This window comes from Orcinus orca, chromosome 2 (genome assembly GCF_937001465.1).
Source record: "Orcinus orca chromosome 2, mOrcOrc1.1, whole genome shotgun sequence".
Lineage (NCBI taxonomy): Eukaryota > Metazoa > Chordata > Mammalia > Artiodactyla > Delphinidae > Orcinus > Orcinus orca.
In genome coordinates, this window is record NC_064560.1 from 102982356 (window position 1) to 103002740 (window position 20385).

At 44.3% G+C, this 20385-nt stretch overlaps 1 protein-coding gene across 3 annotated transcripts in view; it reads left to right on the forward strand.

The window, feature by feature from the left end:
- Positions 1-20385, forward strand: part of RAB27A (RAB27A, member RAS oncogene family) — a 74147-nt gene that overhangs the window by 2242 nt on the left and 51520 nt on the right. The window contains exon 1 of one of the 3 annotated variants that reach the window (XM_049706028.1): positions 13161-13269. The exons of 1 other annotated variant lie outside the window; for it this stretch is intronic. The gene's annotated coding sequence lies outside the window, so the exon portion shown is untranslated. Of the gene's footprint in view, positions 1-13160; positions 13270-13835; positions 13946-20385 lie in introns of those variants that run through there. One more of the 3 variants, XM_033436959.2, reaches the window with a different exon arrangement.

Here is a 20385-nt window from a genome sequence, read left to right on the forward strand (position 1 = left end):
TCAACGCAGCAGCCAGAGTCAATTATGTCTCTCACTCCGGTGCTCAAAGCTCTCCAGTGGCTTTTTATCTCAGAAGGAAACCAAAGTCCTTACTGTGGCCTGCAGTCCCCTTACATGGTGTGGGGGGCTTCATCTTCTATCACTCCCCTCTTTTCACACTCTGCTTCAGCCACGCCTCAGGACCTTTGTATTTGCTGTTTCCTCTGCCTGGAATGTTCTTCCTTCAGATGTCTGCACAGCTTACTCACTCATTTCTTTCAAGTCAAAAGTCATTTCTTTAGAGATGCCTTCTTGTACCATCCCATCTAAAATAGCATCCTTCACCCCCCACCCCCGCCCTGCCCCATCATTTTCTTCCCCTTTCCCTTGCCTTATTTTTCTTTAGAGTATTTATAGCACTTACTGTCATCACACACACACACACACACACACACACATGTTGTACACAACATCTATCTCCCATTGGTGGAATACAGGCTCCATGAAGGTCAGGAATTTGTCTTGTTCACTATGGTGGGCATAGCGCCTAGAATGGTTTCTGGCACATATTAAGCCCTAAAAAATCATGTTGAGTGAATGAAAAGGGAATGAGAGGCTGAGAAATGGGGATCACTCTGCTATTTCTTTCTCACTCTTCTTCCCACTTTATCTGAGAAGCAATGTCCATAGCTATACCACAACTCCTAAACCTCTCCTCTTTTATTCTCCTATTTTCCTCAAGATAATGGCCTTACCCTCCTTGGAAAGGGAAAGGTCAAACAAGCAGAAAGGTGAGGACTTTGGGTCCTTCCCACCGTGGCAGTGGGGAGCCCTCTTCTCTGGGTGGGGGCATTCAGCATCTGTGTCCAGTGATTCGGTCTCTTGTGCTGATCTAGGGAGAGAGTGAAATCCCTTGGAAATTTGAGAAAATGGAATTTCATTTCCTAATGAATATTTTGCAGTACAGTGAATTTAATCTTTTTCTGACTTCTAACTGAAATTGCCAGTTCTGAGACTCATTTTGGCCTTTAATGACGTGATGACTTTAGACTGTCAGCTGATTATGTGTACGTGGCCTTAGACAAAAAAAGAAGTGTTCAATAAACTCTTGCTGAATGTACCCATAAGTTAATGAATAAACTTGGATTTGTTTTCCTCATTAGAAACCTCTAGTCCATATATTTAATTTTTCTTAGTGTATAGATATAAGTATCTGGTCTCAGTCCACCTCATCCTGCTGCTCCTGATAGAGCAATACTGGCAACAGTTGAGAGGGGTTTCCTGCGGACCTCTCTCAGTGAGAATTGAATTAACTGGCCCAGACAGCACAGTAATCAATCTTCTGTGTTATTTTGAAAACCGAACTAGCCTTCCATCGTTACTTAAACTTATCTTGGAATGTGCCCTGTCTATATCTTCACTACAAACTATGAAAAAGGATTATTTTTACGTACATGGAATATATATATATATATATATTTTCTCTCTAATAAATAATGATAGGCTTGATACCACCTGAAAAACCAAACAGGGCTCACATATTTAAAGTGAGTCCGTAATTAACTGGATGGGTGGGAGAATCCCTCTCACAATGTATATGTATATCAAATCACCATGATATACACTTTAAACATCTTACAATTTTATATGTCAATTATGCCTCAATAAAGCTGGCTCACAATAAAAAAAAAAAAAAATGTGATGCCCTAGGCAGCAAGATTGTCTTGCCATTGTTAGAACAAGATTGCCTTCTGAAGAGAGGAATTTTTCCCTTTCACTGCCTTCGCTTTTTATACTGTGTGCAGGTTTTGCTTGGATCATATTTATTCCTTTGCCTCTTGGTCAGGAAGTTCCAGTTTATGGTCTGGTTTCCCTTAAGCTGATTATCTTGGGAGCAGACGTGAGCACTGAGTTGGAGGAAGAGATAAAGGGCTTGTAATTAACTTTATGTCCAGAGGGTGAGAGGTGTGGAGCTGTGAGCATCCAGCTGGTTTTGGCCTCCTGTCTGGTTGTGCAGTACACCACATTGTTTTTCTTGTATGATTGAGGTCTACTAACACTCATATTTCACTCACTGTTAAAGAAAACTTGATGCCTCACTTACTCAAAAGAAATGTTGAAAGTTATTCTTCCTTGCCTGTTTTTGTTTTGTTTTTTGCCTCTGTGTATGTTACCCATGAGAAGGCCTCCCATTTGGTGCCTCAGCCACACTTGGCACCACCCACAAATATGAAATCAGACTTTTGAGTTTTGAAATTGAACTTTTAACGTGGGGTCAGAGGTAGGGTGCCAGATTTAGCAAATTGGAAAAAAAAAAAGAAATTTGCATTTTGGATGACCAACAACTAATATTTTACTATAAGTATGTCCCATGCAATATTTGGGATGTACTTATGCTAAAAAAATTAGTTGTTTATTTATTTATTTATTTATTTATTTTTGGCTGAGTTGGGTCTTCGTTTCTGTGCATGGGCTTTCTCTAGTTGCGGCGAGCGGGGGCCACTCTTCATCGCGGTGCATGGGCCTCTCACTATCACGGCCTCTTGTTGCGGAGCACAGGCTCCAGACGCGCAGGCTCAGTAGTTGTGGCTCACGGGCTCAGTTGCTCCATGGCATGTGGGATCTTCCCAGACCAGGGCTCGAACCCATGTCCCCTGCATTGGCAGGCCGATTCTCAACCACTGCGCCACCAGGGAAGCCCTAGTTGTTTTTATGAAAGGCAAAATCAACTGGTGTCTTGAATCTAATGTGGTAACCCTGGTTTGGTAAACCTAGGTTTATGCCCAGGGAATGCATTGATCATGATAATGTCCAAAGAATGCCTGAGCTATGGCTCACTTTGGTGATTGCACATGTGTCCATCTTAAGGAAGGAGGGGGCTTGTAAACTCAAGGAGTATTAGAACTAGAAGGAAGTAGAAGATTATCTTACTCTAGTGTTTGGTAGTTAAGGAAATTTTTATCCAGAGATGTTAAGTCATTTTCTAAGGTCACACAGTTAGTAGCAGAGCCAGAACCAGAACTCTGGGTCCAGTGGTTGGTCTGCTACATAATGTCTTCCCTTAAGAGATCATGTGTAAGTTGCTTATGTTTTCGTGCTGACCTTTAATCACTTCTTTTGCCACCCTCCCATGATCGCTCCATTCTCCTGCTGTCCTTCCAGTCCCTAGATCCGTTATGTGGCAGGCAAAGCCATCCTCATTGATACCCTTGTCTTTTCTCTGAGAACCATAGGACTGTTTAGAGCCACCATAGGTTGTATTTCTGTGGTGATGCCAGAAAGCCAGAAAGCCTGTCTTTCCATGTGTTTTTATTCCTTTTAAGGTCTGGTTAATATTTTTGTTACCTTTGAGTGTTCATTGTAAGATGCTTTGATTTAGGAGGACTTGCTGAGAACAATTCCACAGCCACCAAGTACTGTCTCACTGTAAGTCACTTGCTTTGTGTGGCCTATTCCTTTGATACTCCGTATCCTTTTGTATTTTGGTAGAATAAATATGGAAGCTACATGGTAAGGACAAATGCAGTAGATAGGTATATGTGACTTCCTGTTTAGAGATGTGTCCTTTTAAAACACTGGGTAATTTTCTTACTGTTTAAAAGTTATTTGTACTTATTTGAGAAAGCAGTCTTGAAAACGAATATGCTTCCTCTGACTCTCACGAGAATACCATATTTCAGAGCCACTAATCCTGTTTTTTCATAGCTTTGTTGATTAATTCATATAAAGCCTTACCAGCTGCCAGGTCAAAGCATAACAATAAAATCGGTTGCCAAGAGACTGAAAAATCTGTTCGTTCTTAACTAACTGCTGCTCATCTATCTTGCTCTGATCCCACCTCATGGGCAGCTGGTCAAGCCTTATCTGAGTATGGCTGGTTACTTATCTCCTGTATATGTGTATCATTGGCAACAAAGACAGGGTCTCAGTCAGCTAATAAAACTTATGGTAAGGTATTGTTTAAATTCTTGCTGTACTAATACGGGAAGGAAGGAATGAGACATACACCTGAGAATTTTAAAATATAATCCATGGTTGTGGTCGGGCTTTCTTTGTTTCCTGCAGTGTGTGAATCATTTTCATAATGAATCTCACCACTGCAAGGGAGCAACCCCAGGCATGAGTAAAAAGGTCTAGCAGCCCTTGAAAAGATAAGGTATCGTCCTTCTAGTCAGATACTGGAGACCACATGTGGCCAAACAAGCTGCTGGCTGTTCCAGGCTGGGCTTCCTTCATCAGAGACAAGGTCAGTTCTCCATTGCCCCCACTCTGCTTAGGCACAGAGGGCCGTGAAGTGGGTTGTGGTACTTCCTCAGGGAGTGACTCATCCCTGTGTTCCACAGCTCCTGCTGGAACGTGGAAGAACCAACACAGGCAGGAATTAGTGGATTCGTTTTTAGCTTCTAACACTGCCAATAATTAACTAAGTGATATTACACCAGCGTTCTCAATTGGGCTGGTTCCGACTCGCTCCTCCCGCAGAGGGCACTGGGCAATGTCTAGAGACACGTCTGGTTGTCACACCTGGGGAGCTATTGCTGGCATTTAGAGACCAGGGGCGCCTCTAAACATCCCACAATGTACAGGACAGCCCCTCATGGCAAAGGGTCAGTCCTGCCCACCATGTCAGTAGGGCCAAGGCTGAGAAACCCTGCGTTAGACACATCGTTGAACCTCTCTGGTGTGCGGTTTCCTGAGTTCCACATTCTCTCCATCATGTAAAGTTAACTAAGCCTAACTCCACCACTCTTGCCTTTCTAACCTCTCCCTCACCCCAATTCTAAGTCATTAAATGTGAAGTAGGACCCAGGCATCTATATGTGTACATAGTTTTTAATCCCCACCAGGGATGCTGGTGGGCAGTTGGGACTGAGAACCCTGCCCTCAGGGATCATGGAGTGAGGTCCTCACCAAGGTGCCAGGTGGACCATTTGAGGGGAGTGGATGGTGTGGGGAGAGCCTGCCAGTAGGAAGGGAGAGCCGGGTGGCAGGGCCTGGCTGCCGTGTGACTCAGCGCAGGTGGAAGGCTGCCAGAAGGGCCGCAGGGAGTGCTGTGACTGAAGGCTTGGTTCCTGAATTCCTTAGAGACAGGGCCCTCAGCCCCTCGGCCTGACGAGCTGTCAGCTTCCTGGGAGTGTCTGCTCCACAGATTCCCAGCTGGCCACTGTACCCTTGTGCCAGAGGTGCCACAGACCTCAGAGTTTCCCAAGGAAATAGTAGGACTGGCCAGTTTCTTCATTAACACCCCATTTCCTGCTTAGCTAGAGCCTCTCTGAGAGATTAAAAGTCAACAGCAAAAACCCCAACCCTGAGTCAGCAGCCCATTTTGCCACCCAGATAAGGTGGCAACAACCTCACTTGTGACACGGCATCGTGTAATTTAAGGGCTGGTAGGCACCTTAGAAACAAGGGGGCCCAGCCTCCCCTCCACCTCAGAGGTTCAGAGCGGTCCCCAAGGTCACATGACAAATTGATGGCAGAGACGGTTCTAGAAGACAGGTCTGCTGGTTCTTTCTATGCCCCTGTGCAAATGTTTCTTAATTGTAACCAGCAGTGTCTCTTCCTTGAACTCTTCTGAAATATCACAGGAATTGAAGCAAGTATATTAATGATTTTCCCCTATGTTAAAGCAGTCCAGAAATATCTGTCTGCTATGGCTGTGTGCCAGCTGCCAGTTAAAGGCCACCATCATTTTTTTGCCTGTACTATTGCTTTTCTTCTTCTTCTTCTTCTTTTTTTTTTTTTTGGCCACACCACGCAACATGTAGGATCTTAGTTCCCCGGCCCGGGGTCAAACCTGCACCCCCTGCTGTGGAAGCATGGAGTCTTAACCACTGGACCACCAGGGGAGTCCCTGCTGCTTTTCTGGTCCCGTTCTGTGCCACCCATAACCCATTCCTCACACAAAGCCAGGGATCTTTAAAAAATGTAAATCAGATCATATCCTTCTTCTGTTTAAAATTCCTCAGTCGGGGCTTCCCTGGTGGTGCAGTGGTTGAGAGTCTGCCTGCCGATGCAGGGGACACGGGTTTGTGTCCCGGTCCGGGAGGATCCCACATGCTGTGGAGCGGCTGGGCCCGTGAGCTATGGCCGCTGAGCCTGTGTGTCCGGAGCCTGTGCTCCACAGCAGCGGGAAAGGCCACAACAGTGAGAGGCCCGCGTACCGCAAAAAAAAAAAAAAATTCCTCAGTCACTTCCCATTGCAGTTGGTGTAAAATCCAAATGTTCTAACTGGTCTGGAAGAGTCTCCGTGATCTGAGCCCTGTTGACCTCCTTGACCTCAGTTCACCCCTGTGCCTCCATCTTTCAGCCTTATCTACTTCCTTTCTGTTCCTTAAAAATGCCAAGTTCTTTCCTTCCTCAGAGCCTTTATACTTGCCTATAATTCTTTTCTCTAGATCCTCACCTGGCTGGTCCCTTGCAGCAGAGTAATCCCTGATCACTCTGTTGAAAGTAGTCTCTAGTCAGTCTCTACCCTATTATTACACTATTGTCTTCACAGGACTTAGTACTCTTTGAAATTATTTTATCTCTATCTTCACTTATTACTGTCTGTGTCTTCCTACTGAATTGTTCTGTCTATGAAAGCAGGGACTGTTTCTGTTTTGTGAACTCTCTATGCTTAGCACCTAGAATAATGCCTGGCACATGGTAGATGCTAAGGTAATAAATGAATGATAGAGTAACTAGGGAGTTGGTGTTAGAGAAGATTGCCTGACAGATTGTCCTATGTAATTCCTATTTTTTTCCTACATTGAGCTTTATTTATTTATTTTTTAAACTTGTTTCTTTTTTTAAAATTAATTAATTAATTGTTGACTGCGTTGGGTCTTCGTTGCTTTGTGCGGGCTTTCTCTAGTTGTGGCGAGTGGGGACTACTCTTCCTTGCAGTGCGTGGGCTTCTCATTGTGGTGGCTTCTCTTGCTGCATAGTACGGGCTCTAGGCGCGCAGGCTTCAGTAGTTGCGGCACATGGGCTCTAGAGCGCAGGCTCAGTAGTTGTGGTGCACGGGCTTAGTTGCTCCGCAGCATGTGGGATCTTCCTGGACCAGGGCTCAAACCCGTGTCCCCTCATTGGCAGGAGGACTCAACAACTGCTCCACCAGGGAAGTCCTGGACTTTATTTTTTGAACTAACTGGAATGCCAGTTTGATACATGAGAAAAGTGCAACTGTTAAGCAGACGAGATTCCTTTCTTTGAAGATGAATGTACTCACTTCCTCTGGTAAAAACTCTGTGGGAAGCAAGTATAAAAGGACAAGGGTACTTGGTAAGCACAGACTCAGACACAGGGACTTAGAAATCAAACAGGTCCAAGAGCTTTAGTGCTGGATGGGGCCTGTAAGATCACCATGGGAATGGTTCCTCAAAACTGGCTGCCCATGAAAATCACACAGGGAACTTTCATTTAAAACATACTCATGCAGGGACTTTCTTGGCGGTCCAGTGGCTAAGACTCTGCGCTCCCAATGCAGGGGACCTGGGTTTGATCCCTGGTCAGGGAACTAGATCCCACATGCCGCAACTAAAGATCCTGCACGCGGCAACAAAGATTCCCGTGTGCCACAACTAAGACCCGGTGCAGCCAAATAAATATTAAAAAAAAACACAAAACCTAAAAAAACATACACATGCAAAACCACACGTTTTTCAGTCTCTCCTTTGGAGATTTTAATTTGCTATTCTTGGCATTAAGGCTGGGGAATCCATGTTTTATCAAAAATGCTGCTGTAGTGATGGATGGTGCACAGCCAGGTTTGGGAACCAGTGACTGAGCCCACTTCTGTTCCCAGGTGAATACACTGAGAGGTTCAAAGAGATCCCCTGTCTCACTCAGGGGCACCCACCTGGGGAGCTGGGAGATGGCACTCAAATCTCCCAGCTTTCTCTTCACCTTTCGAAAAATGTAGTGAGAAAGAGTCTCAGGGACAGAGGTGGCACAGCCTTGGAAGTTGTGGGTTTATTACTTTTTTCTTTGTTGACATGTAACTAACCAGTCTGGTGTCAACCAGGAAATGCATGTAGCATCGTTTTCCTTTTTGATTACAAACTGTCAGAACAATCTGATTTTAGTGGAGCCATGATCAAAGTGTGGTTCTGGGACCAGCAACACCGGCACCATCTGGGAACTTGTTAGAAATGCAGATTCTCAGCCCCGGCCCAGAACTACTGATTCTGGAACTCTGGAGATGGCCCAGCAGTCTGTATTTTCAAGCCATCCAGATAATTCTGATGCCCACTGAAGCTTGAGAACCACCATCACAGGTACTTTTTACAACCCAACCATTGGTTAAAGAAGCTGGCCTCGGCCTTTCAGTTGGTGACGCATTAACATGCAGGACTTACGCTAGCCATCTGCTTTCCTTGGTGAAGTTTGTTCAAAATAGGGACTTTTGTTATAAATCTTCATTAGACTGCTACACAAGAAAGGGGGGGGATGGGTTAATACTTGTTGAACACCTGCTGCATGTGAGGCTCTGTGCTGGAAGCTATTACCTGTTGTCTCATTTAATTCTCACAACCATCCTGCTAGGTAGGTATTATTATCCCTATTTTACAGATTTGGAGTCTTGAGGTTGGTGGAGGTTAAACGTGGTCTTTCCTCTGGGTTATTTGCCCAGAGATGGTTGTGCGTTTTGCTGTCTGTGGTCTCCACTCAGACCTCCTTATGCACAATCAGGAGTCCTCTGGGAATCTTGTTATAAATGCACATTCCCTAGCCATCCTCTCAGAGATCCTCATTCAGGGGCCTGGGTGGATTTTCTTCAGGTGCTCCAGGTGATTCTGCTGCCAGTGGGCATCAGACCATACTTGGAGAAGTTCTCTCCTGGATCCAATCACTCTTGCTTCAGTAGTTGGACCAGATGTCTCTCAAGGCTCCTTGGAGGTTCTGTGGTTCGCCAGTGTTTTGCTCACAGGCCTTGGGCACTGGGTGGGGGCACTGGCAGAAGAAGTATGAGCATGGGAGGTGGGAGCTTGGGAGCCTGGACAGAGAAGTCTCTTACATGCCTGGTTGTTCATGCTCTCTGCTGCCTCTTAGAGTGCCCAGGCCATGTCTTGGCTTTGAGTAACTTGTGATCCTTTCAGTTATCTACCCCAAATCGTGCAACTTTTCTTATAGCAACTTCGCCCTTGTGTTGGTGGACTGCCCTGATGTGAGCAATTTCCTTTGGCTTTTGAGGTCAGAATGGCATTTCATCTGTTTGTCGATAAGATCCCTTATTTTTCAGGCATAGAATAGACATATTTAGTGAATGAATTGTTAATCCATTAGGAGACAATGATTTGGTGCCATTATGAAGGAAAAAAGTGAGATGCAAATTAAAAAAGAATTTCATCATGTCTGATGTCCTTCTTTGCGAGTTGGAATGCTGATTTCTGTCCAGAAGTTTAGAAGCAACTACTAACATAAGTACTAACATAAGTACCCCAGGGCTTCTGTAGTAGAAAAGATGCATGCAGAAGTCAACTTTGTTGAAATATTACATTTCTTTAACAAGTCTTAGTCCCTGAAACAAATTGTGTAGGAAAAGGGTGGAAGGAAATTCATGAAAGCAAACATTTCAGCTTCCTGGGATCCACTGTATATAAGGTTAATTATTTTTCCAGTAAGAAAATAACCAAGGTACAGGTTAAGTTTCTAAGGATAATTTATTTTGCCACTGATATCAGAGTTGGTAGTAACAATAGGTAACTGAGTCCAGTAGCTAGAGCTATCATTTATTGAGAGCTTACTATGTGTCAGGAATTATATGAACATTCTCTCACTTAATCCTCAATAGACTTTCAAAGTAAATATTATCCTTCATTTTACAGCTGATGAAACAGGCTCAGAAGGATTAAGTAATTTAACCAGTGCTGGGACTGGGGTTTCCAGGTATGCAGGACTTTCGGTGCTAAAACGCAGTCCCAGGTAAACTGGGATGGTTGGTTTCCCTGAGTGTCACCCAGCTCACTGACCTACAGTTGATAGTAGAAAGTAAGCCCAAAGGGTTCTGAATTGTCAGATAGATGATTCGTATATGGAAACGTGCAGATTTGCCCCACAGAGAGACCATCAGAACATTTTGTGGTGCCCATTTTTCTCCATTTTATACATAATTCTAATCTTGGTTATTTGGTTTCCATGTGCCTTGTCAATTAGAAGCTGCACATTGGCGGGGGAAGGGGTGACCCTAGAAAGGCACACTGACTATTGTGGTGAGGGACAGCTGGCTAACTGACAGAGAAGGTGAGGACAGGGAGAATGAAATGTAAACTAATAAAAGACAAAATCAATACAGTGTCAGGAAGCTTTTATTATAGGGGCAAACATACCTTAATAAGAATAGCTACTTTTGAACATTTACTATGTGCCAAACACTGTTTTAAGCACTTTATAGGTATTACATAATTCAATTTTTACAAAATAATCCTGTTATTATCCTGGTTCCACAGATGAGGAAACTGAGGCACAGAGAGGTTAAGTAACTTGCTGAAGGTCACACAGCCAGTGAGTGGTAAAGCTGAGATTCAGAGCCAGGCAGACTGTCTCCAGGGCCCAGATCCTCAGCATCCTGTTTCCGTGTAGGCCCTAGATCCTGAGGATGTAGCACACGTCAGAGGTGTTTATTGTGATGGCCTGACTCATCCAAGAAAAAATAATTTAAGCTTGGGCATTACATTTCATTTTGTATTAATTAATTTTAAAGATTTTATCAGGGCATAGTTCTACAAGGCCTGTTAAGAGAAGCCATCCGAGCCCCCGCCCCCAGTTCATTTCCTGCTCCCCAGAGTCAACTGCTTTCAGTTCTTGCAATGAATTGACTCTTGCTGGTTGTTATATCCCCTGTCTCTAAATGACGTACTTATATTTCTATGGCCGGTTTTTCAGTTTGAGGCATTATCTGTTGATGCTTTACTATGGAAGAAGAGAATTTTAGCTTGTTTTTCCACCTATACCCCTACCACACACGTGTACCATTTCCATCTCCTCCTTCTCCCAACAGGTACAACAGAGTTTTAGCTAGATTGACATGTCATGAGCTCCTTTGTATCTTTCAGCGTCCCTCCTGGGTTGGGCAGATTCTCCCGAGAAGACCATTTGAACCCACCTGCCTGTGGAGTATGCCTGCCTTCTGGAAGTCCAGTGTGTAGGTGAGGGTGGAGGTGTCTTCATACTTAGCAACTTCTCAGTGCCTCCCCCTGCCTCCACTGAAGTTGGTATGACTCAGAGACCCTCTGAGAGTCTGGTACTCGGAGTTTTACTCTCTCCAGAGAATAAACCTTCGACTACTGCCAGAGCTGGAGGAGTCACAAGGCTGGCAAGGGTGGGGCTTGGGGGTGTAAACAGACTTCCACCATTTTCAGCCCCACTTTACCCTCTCCTCTCTCTCAGAGGTGTTTGGGGCCCCAACTGCCTAAGCCTTTCTGGAGATTCTGTGATGAGTTGCTTGTTGGCTTTCTCTAACGGCAAGTAAAGAGTTTGCTTTCCTGGGTCTGCTAATCGATTACCTCTTGTTCATCTATTAGATACTTTCTAGCTTCCAACATTTTCTTCCTGTTGTTTCCACTTACGTTCTCTTTGTTTTTGTAAGTTTATGTCAATAAGCAATAAAATTCTCTTCCTTGTTATACTAGTGAGATTTGGGGAGGGAATAGAACTAAATGTATTTAGTGTTCCATCTGTATCCTGAAGCCTGAAAGACATTTGAGAAAGCTTTCAATGCAAAGTGGTCTAAAAAAAGGTTGTGTTGCTCTAAGACTTATAGTTCTATGAAAAATGGGGTCGTTGAAGTTTTACTTGCTACTGAAAGTGTCGTTCTAGGACTAAGAGCATCATTGTTACCTGGGTATCACCTGGGTGCTCCTTAGAAATGCAGAATCCTGGGCCCTACCCAGACCTATTGAATCAGAATTAGCATTTTAACAAAATCCTAAGATTCCTAAGAACCCTGAAGGCTGAGAAGTGCTAATATGAAACTTTACTCAGCTTCTACTGTAATTTAGAATAAGCTAACTGTAATGAATTTTAATCTGGGATTTAAACATTTTGGTACATTCCCTTAATAAATTATTCTCCACATTCTAGAGGTTGCTGTGAGAAAAGAGGAGTATATAAGTTTTCCTTTATAAACCACATAAACCGAAAATTCCGTGTCATTTACCAGATGATGTCAGACTGGTTATGTTCAGTCTTTTTCAGTTGCTCACATTTCAGGTTGGTGATGGGATTGTGTAGATTGTATCGGTGGAGTCTTCAGTCACACTTTGAGTGGTCAAAGTGAGCGGGTGGCTTCCCCTAGAGGCAAAGGATAGAGTGATTCGTTTTACTCCCAGCATCTATCCCAGTGACAGGCTTGTCTTCAGCTAGTGATTTGTGGGACGGGTGAGTCAGATAAGACACAATTCCTGTCTTCAAGATATTCAGGGACTTCCCTGGCGGCCCAGTGGTTAAGACTCCGTGCTTCCACTGCAGGGGAGCACGGGTTTGATCCCTGGTTGGGGAACTAAGACCCCACAGGCTGCGCAGCACGGCCAAGGAAAAAAAAAAAAAAAGATATTCACCAACCAGCAAGAAATAAATTGGATAATTACCATCCAGGGTTAACCTGTTCTAGGAAGAGTGAGCACAGAGAAGGGGCATCTAATGCAGCATTACTGGCAGAAGAAGGAGCCGAAGGACTAAGTCTCTGGGTGGGTTTAGAGCAGGTGCCCTCTGGGGAGTGTATCAGAATCACCTGGAGGGCTTGTTGGCCGCCCCCATCCTTAGAATTTCTGATCCCATAGGCCTGGGGTGGACCCTTGAATGTGCATTTCTAACAGTTTCCCAGATGCTGCTGATGACTGCCCTCCCACTTTGAAAATCACTGGTTTAGAGAATTACAACTAGTTGTGGTGGCTGGAGTCAGGAGGCAGGGATGACAAAGAAGGCAGAGGCCTAAGGAGTGGGGATGCCACTGCGGAGGTGGTGGGGAGCCGTTGGCTGGCTTTACAGAGGACGGCGATGGACAGCCACTTACCTTTTGGAAAGATCACTTTGGCTGAGGCGTGGAGGATGGGTCCGTGGGGGGGCCCAGTTGGGGGCCAGAAAACCGAACGTGTGGTTGATTGTAGCCATCCAATGAGAAATGATAAACACTTGGAATAAAGGCAAGAGGAGGGAGGAGCCCTAGAACTTGGTGGCTAATGGAAGTGGGAGGAGCCACTGAGGGCCAGTCAGATGTATGGCTGGGTGTGTGTTCGGACTGTTACTCAAGACACAGGAGGAGAGGAGGGTCTGAAGCAGGGTCTGGAGAGGAGAGCACAGGAGGTAAGTGGAGGGCAGGACATGTTGAATTTAAGATGCCGGCAAGATATCTGGGTAGACCGCGCGGTAGAGAGTTTCCCTCGTGAGTCTGGAGGCTGGAGTGAGAGGTGTGGGAAGTCCCGTCACTTCTGCCACTTAACACTGATCTCCCGTGGTGTTTGTTTGGATCAGGCCTTGTATTTGTAAAGAAACAGTATTAATATAAACCTTCAGGGCCTTGAGAACGCAATCCCTTTAAAGATGTCTTTTCAAGAAACATCTAATTTTTTGATGGGGGGAAAAGAAAAAGTTGAAGTGTGAGTCTTCTAACGTTGGAAGGCGGTTAATACAGCCACCTTCTGTCTGAGAGACCAGGAGGTTGGGTTTTAGTAAAAACTTGAAAGGGGCAAAGTCACTTGACTGGTTTGCAGGCCATATGACGAACAGCTGAGACTAATTAGCTGGATTGTGGGTTTTTACAGAGATGCCTGATTTTGAAAGTTGATGGAGCAAATTGCTTTTCAAAAGACTCTTTTGAAAAACTTTTACAAGTAGGCGATTCTGACTTTCACATCTTTGTATTAGACAAAAAGTAACTTTTTAGAAGAGGACATGTGATTCCAAGTTCTCTGTTGAAGTATTGGGAACGCCAGTCTCTACAGTTTTAGGAAAATTAACCAGCGATTTATACTTTATCAAGGTATGCTTTTGCTTTTTTTGGTGGTGGGGAGGGAGGTAGAGTTCTGCCATGCCAATTTTCAAGTACTTAAAACACATGCAATTTAACATAAAATGCCACTGCACATGTTAATTTTTTTTTTTAAACAAAGACTTCAAGACATCTGCTAAATTTCTTGGGTTTAGTTTGAAAAGTGCATTTTCGGTTACCGGAGAGTGAGTATGAATACTGACTGCATTCTTCCTTTCTTTTCTGTACTTTAACAAAGTAACAGATGCTATTATTCTCAGATAATATGTTGAATAAGAGAGCCGATTATGGAATTGAATTGCTCTAAGAGTCTCGCTCATCCTCTGAGCATTTTATCCACAACAGTTCAAGCTTATTGGGATTTTGTTTTCAATATTGTTAGTAGCTCTAGTGGAGGATTATATAAGCGTGTGTTTTAGTATAAGGTGTATTTCTTCTGTCAGTTAAATTTGCCTTCAAATTATTAATTTTGTGATGTTTGGAAACAGCATTGTGAGGAAAGGTCCATCTATTTTAGAGGTGCTTAGTGATAGTACGCAGGAATGAAAGATCTGGGTGATGAGTATGATGGGGTATCTTATTAGACAATTCTCCCTACTTTTAGATATGTACCAGTTTGCTGGGACTGCCATAACCAAGTGTCACAGACTGTGTAGCTTAAATAACAGAAATTTCTTGTCTCAGTCCTGGAGCCTAGAAGTCTGAGATCAAGGTGTTGGCAGGGCTGGCTCCTTCTGGGGGCTCTGAAGGAAGGGTCTGTTCCAGGCCTCTCTCCTTGGCTTGTATATGGCTGTCTTCTCCCTCTGTCTCTTCTTGTCATCTTTCTTTTCTGTGTGTCTCTGTTCAGAAATCTTATTATAGGGACACCAGTCACACTGGATTAGGGCCCACCCTAATGACCTCTTTTTCATTTGATACCCTCTCTAAGGACCCTCTTCCAAATCAGGTCATGTTATGAAGTACTACGAGTTAGGACTTCAACATATGAATTTTGGGGGAACACAATTCAACTCATAACAGATAAATCTGAAAGATTTCATTACATCACACTTTGCCTCCACGTGCATGCAATAGGTATTTATTAAGCCAAGTGCCTAGACTGTGTTGGGTGTTGAGTGTGTGAAGATAAATAAGACAAGGTCTCTGCCCACTAACATTGGTTTAATCATATGTATGGATCTAACTTCGTGAGTGTGCGTTCACTTATCTCTTCCATTGAGTCGGGGCCACTCTCACTGTTGGGTGTCCCCGGAGACACAATCAGCGTCTTGGCACAAGGGCACCTGGAAGGGCTCCCTTGCTCCGGAACACCCTCAGGATAGGTGGGGAGAGTAGAAGGACCCTTAACATTCATCTAGTCTGACCTCCTCATTTCACAAATGAAGAAACTGAGGCTTCAAAGTGCTCAAGTCATTTGGCTCATGAGTGTCAGAGCCAAGGCAGCGTCCTGACTTCCACCCCAGTACATCATTTTGTTTTCTTGGTCACAGTTCATGCTTTCATCTAGGAGTGAACCCAAAGTCTCATCAGAAATCAGATGAGAGGGGGACTTCCCTGGTGGTCCAGTGATTAGGGCTCTGCACTTCCACTGCAGGGGACCATCCCTGTTTGGGGAACTTAGATCCTGCATGCTACGTGGTGTGGCAAAAAAAAAAAAAAAAAATCCCATGAGAAAGAGACTTGATAAAAAGCCGACATTCTCTGTTGAGATTCTTCTAAGTACCAAAAAAAAAAAAGTTTTGGGGAGGAGTGTTTATTCATGAGGGCATTTCATCCATAGAATGTCCATTTTGTGGTTAATACATCCCAAAGGAGTTGCTCCCACCTTGGTTAGTTTCTCTGTCTCTTTCCGCTTTCCCTTTATTCTTTCCAGGCACAGTGTTCAGTGACCCAGCAGCCATTAGAGTACAAACAACATTTTTTCTTCTTTCTTGCTGCTGCTGCCGCCCACAAGACAGGAACTGTGGTAGAAAGAGAATGCTGATGCAACCTTACCGGCCAGCAGGATAGCGCCATGGGAACCAGGACCTGCGCCTGTTTGGCAGGGCTGGGAGCCCAGGGCTGCCTCTGCCACTGTTTCAGCATCTGCCCTTTCCAGTCCCTCAGTACCTGAGTGCTCACGGAGGACATGCTCCCCACTTCCCTCTGTTTCTCTTCTCTCTTTTGCTGTCATTCCCTTCTTCCTCCCTAGGAACCTGGTTGATTTATAGCTTGAGCCAGGGTGCAGCATATGTGATAGCTGATGAGTCATGGAACAGGCCCATTAAAAACAAAAGCTGATTTTTGCAGAAGCCATCGTTCTCTGGGGCTGTCTTTGCAAGAGGACACCTTCCTGCTTTCTCCGGCGCTCCCGGTGTTGCTGTGGCGTGGCCGGGGCCCTGCCCTCTTGGCAGAGCAGAGGCTGGGTTCGGTGGGGGTTGGAGGGTAGGGAGGTGATGAGATGAGGGCGCTGCGTGAGAGGTGAGCTCGCATTGCTGCTGCTTCTCTGGAGGCAGGAGCCACTTTGCTCAAACACAGATGCAAATCATCCAAGAGCTGAGAGCATCGATTTTGTTGGGCTTCTCTTCTCCCTGATGTCGTCTGTAAAGGGGTCCTTTATTGTAAGTGCTGGATTTATCACTCAGCAAATATTGAATGGATCCTCTGCTTTCACAAGAAGGAGAGAGGCCAGACGGCTTTAAGCTGGCACCTCTGTGCGGTGGTGACTGACCCAGCCTATGGACTGTCGTTTGAAAAATGTCCTTCCTAGTGTCCTTGGATCTCTCTGGCTGAGCCTTAACATTTTGGCTCTTCACTCTAAAAGGCCATCTTATCTCTCCCATTTTCTCAGTAAATCAACTGTGTTGATGGCTTTAAAATCCGTCGTGTTAACCCTTGTTTTTCTTTTGAGCCCTGTTTCTGTTTTCCACATGCCAATTAAACACAACTCCCTGGATGTCCCTGAGACATGAGGGACATTTAATTGGTCTTGTCCCATACAGTATAACGTAGTAGTTGAGAGTGTGTCTGGGTTCAAATCTTGGCTTTGCCTTTTATTGGCTGTGTGACCTTGGAGAACTTACTTAGCCTTTCTATGCATGAGTTTTTTCTCATCTGTAAATTAGAGAATTCATAGGGTTGTGAAGCTCTAATGAGTTAATATTTTAAAGGGCTTAGTAGTTAGTGAGTGTTACTTGTAATCATCTCAAACCAGCTTTTCCTCTCTTAGTTAATGATAATACCTTTCATTCAGTTTTGGTTATCTTTAACTCCTATACCAGTCAGTTAAGAAATTATACTGATTTTCTGCCTCCTAAATCTATCTTGAATTATTCCCTTCTTCTTCATCCCACTGTCACCAACACATGTCACTCACTGTCTCTCCTCATAGCTTCCTGGTCCTCTGTGTATTCCCAGTCTCCATGTGGCTGCCAGAAAGATCTTTCTAAGACAGAGACCTTGTGTTCCTCCTCTTCGTAAAAGCCTGTAGTGGCTTTCCATTGCCCAGAGGACAACACAAGACTTCCTAGTGCCGTATAAGAGTCCTTTCAGGCCCAGGTCCCAACTCTCTCCCATCTTTTCAGCCTGTTGGGACACCTCCTGTCGCCTCCCCGTGCAGCCCTATAGCGGCATGCATCTGCTGAGGTCCCCTAAGTGCATCGTAGCCTTTTCCCTCTTAGACCTTTGCAAGTGCAAATGCTCTTTCCCAACTCCCACCCTCCCATTCAGTCACCCCAGCACCTGCTCCCTTCTCATGGCTCTAAACCTGGCCTGTGTTTTGTATTTCGAATGTCAGACAGCCCTTACCTAATTCCATCAAAACTCGGTTACACCTTTCGGATTGGCATCTGTGATCATTTTGGTTGATGGTTTCCATGATCTTTAAAGGATAATGCTTATTTGACATATGAGGTGAAGTCCTTTACCACATCATATGTGAACTGTGTAATTTTTGTTCATTCACATTTGTCACTTGCGTCTCTGTGTGCTGATGTAAGTCCTTGGCTCAGGTGACCCTCTATGAGGCGGCATAGTGGGCTCCCCTCCCCTCTGGCCCCCTCTGCCCCAGACCTCCTGGCTGCCCAGCGTTGTGTGCATATTTCTGTAACATTCTTGTTCCACTGCATTTTCATTGTTCATTTCCATGTACAGCGCTTCTATTAGACCGTTGCTTTTCTAGTGCCTTGTTCTAGGTGCTTAACATAGTGATGAGCGCAGGGCCTGTTCTCAGTGCTAACTTATTACAGGCATGATGTTTGAACTGATCTGCTCATCAGCCACGACCTGAATTTCTATCATTCATACCAGGCTCTCCCTCCTCAGTGTCTTCAGGCTTTGCTGGTATATCTTTGGCTCATTGGTGTAGGACAGTCCACTTGTCAAATTTTATTTAAAATTATTAAAACCTTTTGGATTGATATTTATATATCATTTTGCATTTAGTTCTGGTTATATTTAAGGACATTTGGTGTATGTATATTTCTTGGGAAATACTTCCGTATCTGTCACAGCCATTCTCCACATCATCCTATCCTTTATAATTTTTCTGATTTTGCATTTGCCTTTTTTGTTTTTTTGGTGGTGCCTCATGGCATGCGGGATCTTAGTTCCCTGACCAGGGATCAAACCCGCGCTTCCTGTAGTGGAAGCACGGAGTCTTAACCACTGGACCATCAGGGAAGTCCCTGCATTTGTTTGAGCCAAGTTTTCCTTTATTTATTTATTTATATAAATTTCTTGAGCCAAGTTTTCCTTTATTTGTTTATTTATATAAATTTCTTGAGCCAAGTTTTCCTTTATTTATTTATTTATATAAATTTACTTATTTATTTTCCGCTGCGTCGGGTCTTCGTTGCTGCCCGCTGGCTTTCTCTAGTTGCGGCAAGCGGGGGCTACTCTTTGTTGCGGTGCACGGGCTTCTTGTTGCGGTGGCTTCTCTTGTTGCGGAGCATGGGGTCCAGGCGCAAGGGCTTCAGTAATTGTGGCACGTGGGCTCAGTAGTTATGGCTTGCGGGCTCTAGAGCACAAGCTCAGTAGTTGTGGTGCACAGGCTTAGTTGCTCCACAGCACGTGGGATCTTCCCGGACCAGGGATTGACCTGTGTCCCCTGCTATGGCAGGCGGATTCTTAACCACTCTGCCACCTGGGAAGTCCCCCCAATTTTTCCGTTAAAGCCACTTAAAAGTGTGTTAAAAAAAAATAGATTGCCATCTAGTCTAGTTTTTATAGTTCTGAAAAGTGTTTAAAAAGTAAAAGTGATTGTTTATAGAAATCACAGAATGAAGATAGACTGTTTTTTGTTTTGTTTTGTTTTTGTTTTTATGGTGTTAGAAAACTTACTGCTGGCAATGGCCCTGGGGCTCCTTGGAGTCAGGTGCGAAATTACAATTCTATATAGTTTTGTGATGTTTAGTTTACTTTTCTTAGGATGAAAGACTCTAGAAGTTTGTTTGAGAGCTACTTGCTGATTTCTATTTAACTGCCCTTTTTCATCTAACATCCCTGGTAAAATAGGTGTATTTCATGGAGTTAAATACAGACTTTAGTATAATTGTATAGGCCAATTGAAAAACAAAAAAAAAACTTGGCAGTTTTTTCAAAAGTGCATCCTAAATAATTAGCCAGAGTTTAGAAATGTACCTTCAACTTCTTTAATTTTAAAATGAAGATGTCACCTTTTTAAAAATTTTTTTATTTTTTAAATTTATTTTGGCTGTGCTGGGTCTTTGTTGCTGCGTGGGTTTTCTCTAGTTGCGGTGAACAGGGGTTACTCTTCGTTGCGGTGCATGGGCTTCTCATTGCGGTGGCTTCTCTTGTTGCGGAGCACGGGCTCTAGGTGCGCGGGCTTCAGTAGTTGTGGCACGTGGGCTCAGTAGTTGTGGTGCATGGGCTTAGTTGCTTTGCGGCACGTGGGATCTTCCCGGACCAGTGCTTGAACCCGTGTCCCCTGCATTGGCAGGTGGATTCTTATCCACTGCACCACCAGGAAAGTCCAAGATGTCACCTTTTTTTTTTTTTTAAATTTTTAAATTTTTTGCGGTACGTGGGCCTCTCACTGTTGTGGCCTCTCCCGTTGCGGAGCACAGGCTCCAGATGTGCAGGCTCCGGACGCGCAGGCTTAGCGGCCATGGCTCACGGGCCTAGCCGCTCCACAGCATGTGGGATCTTCCCGGACTGGGGCACGAACCCGTGTCCCCAGCATCGGCAGGCAGACTCCCAAGCACTGCGCCACCAGGGAAGACCCAAGATGTCACCTTTTAAAAAGTGATAAGATCACATTTAAAAAAAAATTTTATTGGATTATAGTTGATTTACAATGTTGTATTAGTTTCAGGTGTACAGCAAAGTGATTCAGTTATACACATATTCATTCTTTTTCAGATTATTTTCTCATATAGGTTTTCATAGAATACTGAGTAGAGTTCTCTGTGCTATACAGTAGGTCCTTGTTG